The following is a 12,717-nucleotide window of genomic DNA, read 5'->3' on the forward strand; positions in this document are numbered from 1 at the left end:
ATGCCCACAGTATATAACATAATGCCACATTCTTCATGATAGCTTTACCAGTAGTCCATGAATACACTTGTTTTCCCAAGCTCCTTCTGGAGATGTGAATCGCTCTCTAAAAGAAAAAAAAAAAAAAAAGAAGGAAAGAGGGAACAGAGATATGGGATGGAGTTAAATTTAGCCAGCATACCCTGGTCTTCATGCAGGTAGAAGTTCATCAGTAAGTGGTAAGGGGCCAGTCATACTGTCTGCTCCCATTCTGAGTCCAAAGTTAAGATATGTTTATGCCTTTCAGCCAACAAACCTCTCTCTTGCTTAAAAGCTTCTCAGATATCACTTTCCTGGAAATTCAATTTGGGCCTGCTCTGAATTTTATACTCACAATTTTGCTTGAAAATTCAAAGAAATGAAAAACCATAATTGCTTTGATTATGCAACAGGGAAATGGTCTTTGTGTTTTATAATCAAAACGTTGCTTTTTTTTTGAGTGTGTGTGTGTGTTGTGTGTGTGTGTGTGTGTTGAGGGATAGTAATGTTAACTAACATGTTTTAGATATTTACTGTGTACTTAGGCACTCTGCTAAGCATTTTATATGAAGGATAAAATATTATATTTTACTAGAGGCCGGGTGCTCAAAATTCATACACGGAGGGGGAGCGGGGATGTCCCTCAGCCCGGCCTGCACCCTCTCCAATCCGGGACCCCTCAGGAGATGTCCAACTGCTGGTTTAGGCCCGATCCCGCAAACCGGCAGTTGGACATCTCTCTCGCAATCCAGGACTGCTGGCTCATAACTGCTCACCTGCCTGCCTTCCTGATCACCCCTAAATCTTCTGCCTGCCTGCCTGATTGCCTCTAACTGCCTCTGCTTGCCGGCCTGATTGCCCTTAACTGTTCCCCTGTCAGCCTTATCGCCCCTAACCGCCTCTGTCTCAGCCCCCGCCACCGTGGCTTTGTCCGGAAGGAGGACTGGACGACCGGAAGATGTCCGGTTGACTCGATCTAATGCTAATTACCCTTTTATTAGTATAGATTCCTGTAAAGTAGGAATGAATGTTCCCTTCATTTTACAGATGAAAAAGTGAGGCACAGAGAGGTTAAACACCTGGCCTGAGATAAAATGGCAAGTAAGTAGTGAAGTTGGAATTTGAAATCACTGAATTAAAAATAAAATATCTGAACCAATTGTGCCCCTTGACTCCCTGAGTGTGATGGTTATGAGCAAAGGTGGCAGAGTCATGCCACAGAGTCACCCACCCCCATTCCAGCAAGTCCCTGAGTTGCACAACCCAGAGAGGTCGTTCAGACCCAGAGTTAAGCTGCGTGGTGGCCCTGCTGACTCAAGTATTCACTATGAAAAGGAACCTGTGAAAGTGCATGCCTCTGTAGAGTAGAAGTCAGCAAAACATGCCACAAAATGTCACAATGAAATGTGCACACCACACAGGAAGTGACTATCGCTCAGTGTGCTCTGCACCCACGCTGCAGCTCTTCCCTGTGCATTGACCTCACAGCTCTTAGGCTTGGAAAGCAGGCAGGACAGGGGCTTGAACAAACTCCCTTTAGTGTTCTCGGGGCCCAAATGCCCTGGAATGACTGGTCTGAGGAGACCAAGTAAACTTTGAGGCGTGTTCTGTCTTCTCTCTCGGGGTCATGAAGCACTGAAGCTGGAAAGGGCCCAGGGAGATAAGGTTCTCCAGCCTTTTTATTTTACAGATGGGGCCATGGAAGTCCAGAGATGGGGCCTCACTTCCCAGCAGCTGAGTGGGAGATGGGAGAGTGGAGTGCGGGACCCAGGCCGCATGGCTCTTGAACACAGTGCTCTTTGCACGGTATCACGGTGCCTCCGCTGGACAGAACTTGGGTTGAGCTCAGAGGTGGCTCCACTCCACCTTCTGGCTGCAGGAGCTTAGGGAGAGCAATGCATCCTGAAGAAGGAGCTGGCAGTGGGAAAACAGTGGTGATTTAATCAAGAACCAAAATACCTAGTTACTAAAAATAGGGCTGAATTTCCCCCTTCTATTACCACCCAAACTTGCATAGACATTTCCAAATTGTCTCCCAAGAGACTGGAAGTAAAGGGAAATGGAGGATATTGTTTTATTTTATTGGTTTCTTCTCTGATGATTAGTACAAGGAAGCAGAGAAATGAAAATTGTGATGTTCCCGAGGAGGGCACACTGATTAACACCTCTCTTGTTACAGCTCTTTGACATGGTGCTTGCAGCTCGACACTCTTCCACGCGCAGTGAGTGTCCCATTGTCGTAAGTGAGGAAAGCGGGCTTGCGAAGTAAACTCATTTTCCTAGCTGCATATCCACTAAATTCAGAAGTAGGACCTAGACCCTCTGCACTTTCTGTCACTCCTTCTGTTGTATGTGCAACCATCAAATACAACATATCTAAACTTCAGGGAGACATCAAGATAGGAAGGCAAACTTAGAGATGTGTCAGCCAGCCCAGCTGGTGTGGCTCAGTGGTTGAGCGTCGAACGGTGACCCAGAAGGTCACAGTTCAATTCCCAGTCAGGGCACATGCCTGGGTTGCAGGCTTGATCCCCAGTGTGGGGTGTGCAGAAGGCAACCGATCAATGGTTCTCTCTCATCATTGATGTGTCTATCTCTCTCTCCCTCTCCTTTCCTCTCTGAAGTCAACAAAAATATATTTAAAGAAAGAAAGAAAGGAAGAAAGATGTGGCCAGCTGGGATATTATACTCTAAGACAAATATATGGCCAGTCACTCAACTTCTCTAAGTTTTAGTTTTCTCATCTGCAAAATAACAATAACAGCTTCCTCATGGCACTAATGTAAGGCTTGCATGGTTATTCTTACATTGCATAAACTAGTTTTCATGTCCTGAATGTTCAGAAATGTTAGGGCTCGCTCTCTTCAATAGCCTCTGGCAACACTCAAAATATTCAAGAGTAACCAGAACAAAAGATCTGTAAGTGGTTAGGTATCATCAAGGTGTCAGCAGAAGTACCTAACCAGGCTGCAGTGTGGTCCCTGACCAGACTCCTCCATGGCACAGGCATCTGCTTCCCTCTTTTTGTGACCTTTCAGATATTCTTATTGGCATGTAGTGAGGCAGAATATGGCTTCAACCCCTCCCAAGCTTCCCTATTAAAGCCTTCAGATAAAACTTGGCCCCTGCTAACTTTGATATGCTACTATATAGTATGTACTAGTATATGGGTTTTAAAGAGAAAATAGTTGAAAAGAATAAAGATTATTATATAGTTTCTTCCTCTGAGGTTATAGCCTTTGGTACATGCTTATGTCAGCCGTGCTGTCGGTTTTGGAAATGAGAAACAGAGTTCCAAGAGGTTGAGTTGTACATGTCAATGATAAATCATAAACTGTAGTTAAAGATAAGGATGTCTTTTATGGGCTTGTGACCACAGAAATGATCATAAGTGAAAGTATTCAGTAACCTGCCAAAAATTAATATAATGAATTGCAACCAGCTTTTGTGGTAGAAGATCTTTTGGTGTGACTGCCCCGCCTCCATTTCGACACCTTTCTAGGGACAATCCACCCACCCAAATAACTCACCTTCTTATACTGGTCAGAGCTCATTGGGTCAGAGATGGACAGTGGACCCAATCTGGGCCAGTGAGATTTTCTCCTTAGGCCCGGGGTTTGGACCTAGTTTGGTAATCAATTAGTTGGAAGCCTTCATGCCAGGAGGTGATGTGGTTCTAGGGCTGAGCCCAGGACATTCCATGATGTGCCAAAGAAGCTGGTGTTAAGAGATAAAAAAATATATAAAGTAGGCACCTGGAGAGAAGTAGAGACAAGTGCCCCCCACAGGCACAGAGAAAATTGGCAGTAGCCCCCTGGTCCTTATGAATTGTTCAATCCCTATTTCCCGTTTCCTGGAGCCTATGGGTTGTTGAGCTTTATGAGATCCATATGGGTCCTTCCAACAAATTCTTATTTTCACTCCTGTGAGTCTGTTTGTAACTTGTACGAAACATCTCTTCACGGAGGCAGTGTCTATGATGATTAAGTGGTCAAGGTTATTATTCAGTCGCTCCGCCGTGGAAGCGTCTCCTTGGGAAGGATGAGTTTCCGTGCAGCCATCCACGGGAGCAGGGCCCCTGCCAGAACACAGCTGCAGCAGTCTCTCCATTCAAGCTCACCTGCCCTGCAGCTCTATTTTCCCTTCCATGTATGCGTATTCTCCCCAACTAACCTGGAAGCCCCTTTAGGAAGATAACTTGCCTTATTCATCTTTTCATTCCCTGTAGCACCCGGACTGTGATGCTATTGAATTTGCTGATGGTGTTTATGTAAAATGAAAAAGAAAAAAGATGAACTTTCTACTTCAGTAATTTTTCATTTGGGCTAAACTTCTCCTGCCTGAAGTTAGGAAATAATCACATGTTTTTCTCCTTTCTTTTCCCCTTCCTTTCTTTCTTTTGTTGTTGTTATCAATCCCTCTTCTCAGCTTTGTGTCAATGAGGAGATAGGTTTATTTAGCCAGTAATTTCCACTGCAGAAAATCTTGGGCCCAGATTGCCTGGCAAAAGCAATATGTTCTGTTTTATTTTTATATTACATTATATTTATTTTAATTGCAGCCTCCATCTGGTCAAAGATAGCATTAGGCACCGTAGATGAAGGAAAGAAACAAGAGGTATCTAACTATGATAATAACTGAAATTATTATTTAAAAAAAAAAAACATCCAGGGGTACTATAACCTCCACGTACATGGCAAAAGACAATAGCCCTCATGTTAGAGAGCTCTAGAAAGAATCTGGGAGATGAAGAGAAACAGACTAAATCTGGACTCCTGGGGTCCCCTGAGTAGCCTGGAGTGGACTCTTGCACCCAGCCCATACCTGTCACATGTTCTAGGACAGTGTGGGCTGTGGCGTGAAATGACACATGTAACCCGTAAGCTCTCCTGAGCACTTACTATTTCCAAAATCATTTCAGCAGAACATTAGTGCAAAGCTTCAATCACATGTTTTAGTAATAAACTTTAGAGTAGAGCCCATGGGAGAGGTAATTTTTTTTCCTCATTTCAGGAAATGTTTCTGTAAAACTCTGCTAGCAATTGGAGGTCTCCCAAATGAAGCTTATATTATGTCAATGATTTAGTATACCAGAAACCAAATCCTGAAATTGGATGCTTGCCGTGAATGGCCGGGCACTCAGCTTCCAGGTTAGGATGCTGTATGAAGGGTTATCAGGAACGCTTAACCTCCATTCGTGCTTTTAAGTCTGAACAAATGATGGGACTCAAGGGTTTACACAGGGAAGTTTGCCAAAAACAAGTAGGCGGTGACATTCCCTGACTATAATCCATTCCTCCTCCCACTCCTTGCAGTCTATCACTTAGGATGGTTTATGTTTCAGAAAACAAAAACCCATTTGAAAACTGGCTGAACCAAATCATGGAATTTGTTGGTTCACATATTGATGAATTCAGGGGTACATGGCTTCCTGTGTGGTTTGATGCAGAGTCAACATATTCTCAGGGGTTCCACGATTTAAAAGCCTTTTTCCCCCCCACTTTTAGTGTCAGATCTTCTCTTTAGGCTGGTCCCAGGCTCAGGTTCCAGAAATGGTTTCACAGCTCTGAACATCACATCCTTTCTCCACGCCAGTCAGAAAAAGAGAAAGCATATTTTGTAGTCTCTAATTAAAGCAAGAAAGCACTTCCCCCTGAAAGCCCAAGGGAAAGTTTCCTTTCAGTTTATTGGTCCAATTTGGGCTTTTACTCACCTCTAAAGCAACCCTTGTGCCTGGGAAGGGGTGGGTGGGCTTTGCAGATTTGCTGTAATGTATCAGAGCTCCCCCCTGGAACAGAGTGAGGTCACTCCCACTGGGAGTGGGGCTTTTCCCCAAAGGAAATCTGGGATGCTGTCATCATGGAAGAGGAGGAAATGGATACAGGCAGTCAAATCCCAGGCATTTACTACAATATTCAGAGCCATGACAAGTACCACTGTCCACCCACTTTCACCTGACAGTTACTATTCTTGATGCCAATTTCAACATATTTTGCAGATACAGTGAAAGAGTAAATATGTCAATAAAAGGCAGAGAAGGACAACTGATATTCAGGTGGGGGACTTGTGTCCTGTGAGGTCTGATAGGAATTACTCTTGAAAGAGCATTCTGGAACAAGGAGGTGGATTTAATTATGAAAATCCAAGAAGGCTGTCCTAGACACAATTGATGCCCCACCCATATTCCTTTAACTGGGCTCAGGGACCTTTCCCCAGCTGCTGTGAGTTTACAGTTTACAGTCATCCCATTCTCCAGGGAGTTAGCTGTTGGCTGATGGGAGCTTCCTTGCCCAGGAAGTTAACTCCTGTCTTCCTCCCTGTTCCCCAGCCAATCACTGACTGATGAAATACAAAAGTCCCACCCCCTTTCCTAAAGCTAAGGCAAAGCTGTGGTGCAGTTCACCTTCTGAGCCCCGTATGCCTCTGGCCAAGGTTGGACATTAACTTGCTCGTCTCTGTCTCCATCCTGATTCCCTCACTCTCTCATAGCTTCTTCCTGAAGAGCAGCCCCTCAATAAATGACACTACCCAAATCTGTTCTCAGGCTCTGGTTCTAGAGAACCTCACTAAAAACAAGGCCACTAGGTACAGAGCAGGGAAAACACAGCACAAAGTAACAAGTGGGACTTAGGAGCTTTGGTTCAAGATGGGTTTGGGGAACTAATGGGTTACACCAATTAGAAGGTGCTTGAAATAATTAGGACTTTGCTGTTTCTAAGGAACAGATCCTACCCCCCTCCCCAAAGTGACTTAACTGAAAAAGGGAGGATGTGTCACAAAATATTTGGGTGCCACAGAGGACCCAAGGGCTGCAGGGAGCCTCAGCAGAAGGCCACTCACCGTATGAGCAGCAGTTTCTCCTTTGCTCCTCTCTCATCTCTGCACCTGCTTCACTGTTTTCTCCTCCTCTCCCCAGACCACGAGGGAGGAGAGCACAGTCATGCCAGAGTTCGGAATATTTCTCTCTTGCATCCAAAAGTTTGGACTGGACTCCGCTGTCAATGTTTTGTTCTAAAGGAAGGAATTTGATTGGTCCACTTGTATCATATAAGCCCTGACTAATCAATTGTATCCAGGAAACAAAGGTTTGGGGTGGACGTAGCATTATACACACACATCCTGGAAGCCTGTCCTGGGGCCACATGAAAGAGAAGAGACAGTTCTCCAAGAGAGGCCATTGGTCAGAGAACATTGTGAGTGTCCACTATGCTAGGGAGAGTAGCCTGCCCAGAGAGTGTCATTTCATGAACTCTACCAGCTTGATGGTGATTTCTAGCTCTGTTCTAGTCACAACAGTTATTAATGGTGGGGGCAGTGCACTGGTTGAATTCAGGGGACACTTCAAGCTGAGAGGGATAGCTAATATTTAGGTGACAAAACAGGGATATTGAGAGAGTTTGATAGATTTAAATAGTGCCCCAAACATTTAGATTATAGGTAAGGGGATAAATAAAGAATCTTTAATTAGGTTAACAACTTAATTTTTGTATAATAAGATGGGAGAAACATGACTTGACAATGGTCAATGAAAAATAGAATAGAGGCATTCTAGTTGACCATGAGCTGGTTGTGGCATGACGTGGCTTGTAGCAAAGGTTTCACCATCTTCATCTGCACTGAACAGAATGTACAGTATTTACATCAGAGTAGGGGCCAGAGGTTTGGGAGAAAGTAGATCCTGCTGTGCTCTGCACTTGTCAAAGGTGTTCTCAGTTCTAGGCTCCCTACTTTGACACCTTAGAAACCCACACTCAGGAAGTGGAGGAATGCGTGTTTATTTAGCACCTACTTACTACAGACAGATTTAAAAATGCATTCTCCAGGTTAGATGGGCCATCTGGAAATACAACTGATGGGAAATGGAACCAAGGAGAGGAGAGAAGACCAGGATAGCTGGGTTTAGATAGTAAGTTGTTATACAGAAGAAGAAATGTCTTGTCTCTGTTGTTCAAGGGAGTAAAAGAAGCACATGAAGTGTTGAGTACAGAGAGTCAGAGGCAAGTTTGTGCTGAATGAGAAGGAGCTTATTAGGGATCTGCTGTATGAGGGAACAGGTTTTCTTCCAAGAGCCTACACAGTCCCTTGAAGTGTCCAAAAAGAGACTAAAGGTTATCACTTGTAATGCTTGCTACCTTGTATTGAATACTGCCATCCCTTGGTATCTGCAGGGGATCAATTCCAGGGTCCTCTTCAGATACCAAAATTAGGGGATGCTCATGTTTCTCATATAAAATGGTGTCCTGTTTACATATAACCTACACACATCCTCTGTATACTTTAAATTATCTTGGATTATCTATAATACCTAATATAATGTAAATGCTATGTAAGTAGTTTTTACGCTGTATTTTTTATGGAATAATGACAAAAAGAATCTGAACATGTTCAGTACATAGGCAACATTGTAGGTCTAACTACATAGAGTTAGGGTTAGGGTTTGTTTTTTACAGAGTTGTGGTTTTTACTTTTTTGTATAGAGTTCCACTGCTAAAATATTAGAATTTGGACCAGATGACTTAAATGTTGTCCCTAGTCCTATAAATTTAAGCTTAAAAAAAACAACAGCAGAAGAAAATGCTTATTGCAGATCTGACAGCTGACTCAATGCAAACATTACCACCAACAGGAAGCACAAAAAAACTCTAGGTCAGTAATATGCTTGTGCAAAAGATGTCGAAATACCTTTCCCACCAATCACCTGCACTGGCCTGTGAAATGTATCTCTTTCTAACCTTCAAGCATTCCCAGCAGCAGGTTGTACGTTCTGGAACTGTGTGATCTGGGTTTCCCTTGTGAACCTCACTCTGTACTTCTGTCTGTGATGGAAGAGGAAGAACATCATCCCACGCGCTGGCCGAGTTCGAAGGAGGTGCTTTAGAGGTTTGTGCCATTTTGTACAATGGAGACACCATTTTTGGTGGGTAGCTTGCACAATCCTGGCAGTAGCACCTCTGTCTTTCTGGCTGATATTTACAAATTTAGATATGGCTAATGCTATGACACTCCCGCCAGGTGGCCAATTAGGAACTATATGGATTCAGCTATGGGAGCTTCAGACAAATGCTTGATTTTTTTGATTGAGACTCAAACATAAAGCCATTTTTGGAAGGTAATGTACTTCTGAAGATTCATAAACATCACAGAAGTAAACAGAAGTGACCAGTGCAGAGAAATGAAGCAAGAAGGAGCTTAGCCTGGACCAGGATTGGAACTGGTATCTCATCAGGCCTGGTCCATGTCTCAGGACTCTATGTGTGTGTTCTCTCTGGGACACTGTTACCATGCAGGCTGCAGAGAGGTAACATGCATCTCCTCTGTGGTATTCCCAATATTAACCTGTCTTGTTTATAGAACTCACTGTAACTGTTTCTCAGTTTTCCCGATCATTCTTGTGGCCTCCGTGGTCTCCACTGCATTGCTCCTGTGAAGTGTTCTTTCATGGGAGTCTGAATGTTCTGTCTTGCGCTGCCCAGGGGAGTCGTTTCATTCCTGCTGTTCCTTGCATCCACCCGTTTCAAAGTCCTCCCGGCCTCTCTCTCTGCCCCCTCACTTGATTATTGATGTGCTCCTTGAACTTCACCACCCACATTGAACAGTCTAATTCTGCCCTCTGTGAATTTTTCTCACTCTGCAAAATGGCACTTCCTCCTACTGGTCCAGAAAGCAGCCTGGGTTCTGCTGGGAAGGGCTGGCCTCTTGAAAGACCATCACCCCCACCCTCAACACTAATTTTATCTGTGAAATTTTGTTTGCTTGTTTGTTTTCTAACTTTGAAAGCATCATGTGGCTGTGGCAAAGGCAGGCATATTTCAAGCGCTATACGCAAAGCCTAGGAACATGACTTCTGTGCATTTATTGTCTAATCTTTACAGGCGCTAAGTGAAGGTCACTCTTAGCATTAGGTAAGAGGATGGAATAAAGAGAGAGCTTCGCTGAAGAAAGGATTTGTGGCAAATACATTGAAGAGTTCCAGTGGAAAAGGGTTAGGAAGACAAAAAGATAGCTAGTTTTCTACAAAGATTAAAGGCAAACCACTTACAGACTCTGGCAGAGTTCAAAGGCATTTAAAGGCTGGCCTCTTTTTCTTTAAGTATCATTTTCCTCTGCATAGATTTCCCAAGCAATCCACCTGGCTGACCTCGCAGCTCTCCCGTCCATGTGGAGGTCTCTGGCAAAGTCCAAGGAGCTGTAAACAAAATATATATAAATAAGGACCCTGGAAACAGAGGTTCAGCTCCCAAGCTACAAACACAGCCAGAAATTACACTGAGTGGCCAGATTATTATGATCTCTGAAAGCATGATAATCTGGCCACTCAGTGTATATCATATATAATAAAAGGCTAATATGCAAATTGTCCCCTCGACCAGGAGTTTGACCAGCAGGCAGGCTGGCTAACCACCCATGTCCCCTCCCCCTGGCCAGGCTGGCTGGACCCCACCCATGCACAAATTCATGCACCGGGCCTCTAATATATATATTACACACTGAGTGGCCAGATTATTATGCGTTCAGAGATCATAATAATCTGGCCACTCAGTGTATGTGACACTAATGAAAAGTCATTGCCGCCCTCCCGGCCCCGATCTTACTGGGTTTGATCCTTCCTATCAATGTGCCTGTGTAAACCTCAGTCAATAGCCTCTTTCAGGGGAAGATATTTGCCTACCTTCTCTCTCATTCCTTGGTCCCTCGGTCTGTCCTAAGATGTCATTGTCAGGTCTTGGGAATTCCAGTATCTGTCTGTCTCACTAGTAATGCAATCAGCATGAAGACATTTCCTACGTGTGTGTGTGTGTGTGTGTGTGTGTGTGTGTGTGTGTGTGTGTTGACACAGTGATTCTGCCAATAGCCAGTATTCTCCTTCCTGCCCCTCCTCCCCATCACCCACCTCGCCATCCCCCTGGCTGCCTGGAACCTAGGGCCAGCCTCAGAACAGCCCTGCCTCTTGGGAGAGAGACTGATTGGCTATGCTCTTCACCCTGAACAAGGAGACCTTTCATTTAAAAAGGAAGGATGTTTTTTTATCCCCCTGAATTGGAATAATAAAATATTTCTTGTAAACCTGGAAATTAAAATGCAGACAATACACGTCCTCCAATTTCCTTTTAATGGTCTTCAAAGGTGAGCCCAGGAACAGTGGTAAATATGTATCAGGATAGCTCTCAGCCTGGAGGCATTGAAACTCCACCACCAGCAGCACCAGGCGTGGCCCCTCCCATTTCCCCCACACCCCCAGTCTCACTTCCATCTCTCACCCAGTTTACAGTGACTTTGAGGCAGGGAAGAAGCATTTCGAGGTGACACTCGAGCGGCTGTGTGGCCTGGAATGCATTATAATGTTATGTCTCAATTACAATATTCTTTGGTGGATGCGGAGGGCAGGCGCAGCCCGGATCCAGCCTTAGAGTGCACTGCCACCTCCTGGAAAACCCTCTGCATGCGAGGCCTGCGTCCTGGCCCCTCTGATGCCACCAGTGGGAAAACAAAGCCTTGGTCAGGGTCTGTCTTTAGCACTGAATATCTGGGAGCACAGAGCCATCCTCTCTGGCCCCTTCCAATTGGAATGTGCCAACTCCTGAAGGACACCAAAAGGAGTTGAAATTGTCATTTTAATTAAAAACAAGTCACTAGCCCTAGCTGGTTTGGCTCAGTGGATAGAGCGCCAGCCTGCAGACTGAAGGGTCTCGGGTTCGATCCAGTCAAGGGCACATGCCTGGGTTGCAGGCTCAATCCCCAGTAGGGGGCGAGCAAGAGGCAGCCAATCAATGATTCTCTCATCATTGATGTTTCTATCTCTCTCTTCCTCTTCCTTCTTCTCAGAAATCAACAAAAATATATTTAAAAATAAATAAAATTAAAAACAAATAACGAGGTTGGGGAGGCCACTGGTAGCAGACGCCAATCTCTGTAAGTGAGCACCTGGCACAGTGCAGTCCTGCCCTCAGGATCTTCCGAAGGAGCCGCAACCTATTCATACCGTTAGGGATGGTACCGAGGACCTTGGGGCAGAAGTCACCTGCTCAGGCTGAGCCCCAGAGAGGAGACCACCCCCCTGAGTTCTTCTGCCCCTTTGCTCCAGAGCAATTCTTTACTGAGATTTTGCCTTACAGGCGAGTTGGGGTCACTAAGGAGATATCTTCAGAAAGTACCGATAATACAGAAAAGCCCCTCTGAGTTTCCATTTAAACTCACAGCATATAAAGGCCTGTGCCTGACTGTGTCTGAGAGGCTCCGTGGGTTTTCTGAAACACAACTTTACTGATTAGAGCGGGTTCATTGTCGAGTTTTGGCTGGAACAAAATACATTGGGGCAGCTATCCCCATCATCATGAACAAGATGGCATAAGGGATTTCTTTACCAACAGCTTGCCTTTGAAATACGGAGTAAATGATTATCTGCATACAGACAAATAAGAAACATTGTCATTAACTGACTTCATTGATTTCAGTTAGTTAACTGAATTGCTTAAATTCCACTAGTGTCCCACTAAATCAGCAGTCCTTATCTTTTGGAAGACACTTTGAAAAATCTAAAAACTGATGTATCCTTTCCTCAGAAAAGTGCATACACCTTGTGGGTGTGATTCAGTACAGTCCGGGGGCTTCATCACCATCATCGCCAAAGCCGAAGCGATCTTATCAGCACTCAATTAAAAATGACTTTGGTAGCTAGACTTCTTTGCTAGCCTACGTTTA

The 12,717-nt window shown here is 44.5% G+C and overlaps 1 long non-coding RNA gene across 1 annotated transcript; it reads right to left on the reverse strand.

The window, feature by feature from the left end:
- Positions 1-1,720: 1,720 nt before the first annotated feature.
- On the reverse strand, positions 1,721-10,745 carry LOC129150763 (uncharacterized). The gene is made up of 4 exons (XR_008557510.1): positions 10,688-10,745; positions 10,058-10,204; positions 3,549-3,735; positions 1,721-1,932 (listed from the first exon to the last, which is right to left on the reverse strand). It is a non-coding gene; the product is annotated as an uncharacterized LOC129150763 (long non-coding RNA).
- Between the last annotated feature and the right edge of the window lie 1,972 nt (positions 10,746-12,717).

This window comes from Eptesicus fuscus, chromosome 11 (assembly GCF_027574615.1).
Source record: "Eptesicus fuscus isolate TK198812 chromosome 11, DD_ASM_mEF_20220401, whole genome shotgun sequence".
Classification (NCBI taxonomy): domain Eukaryota; kingdom Metazoa; phylum Chordata; class Mammalia; order Chiroptera; family Vespertilionidae; genus Eptesicus; species Eptesicus fuscus.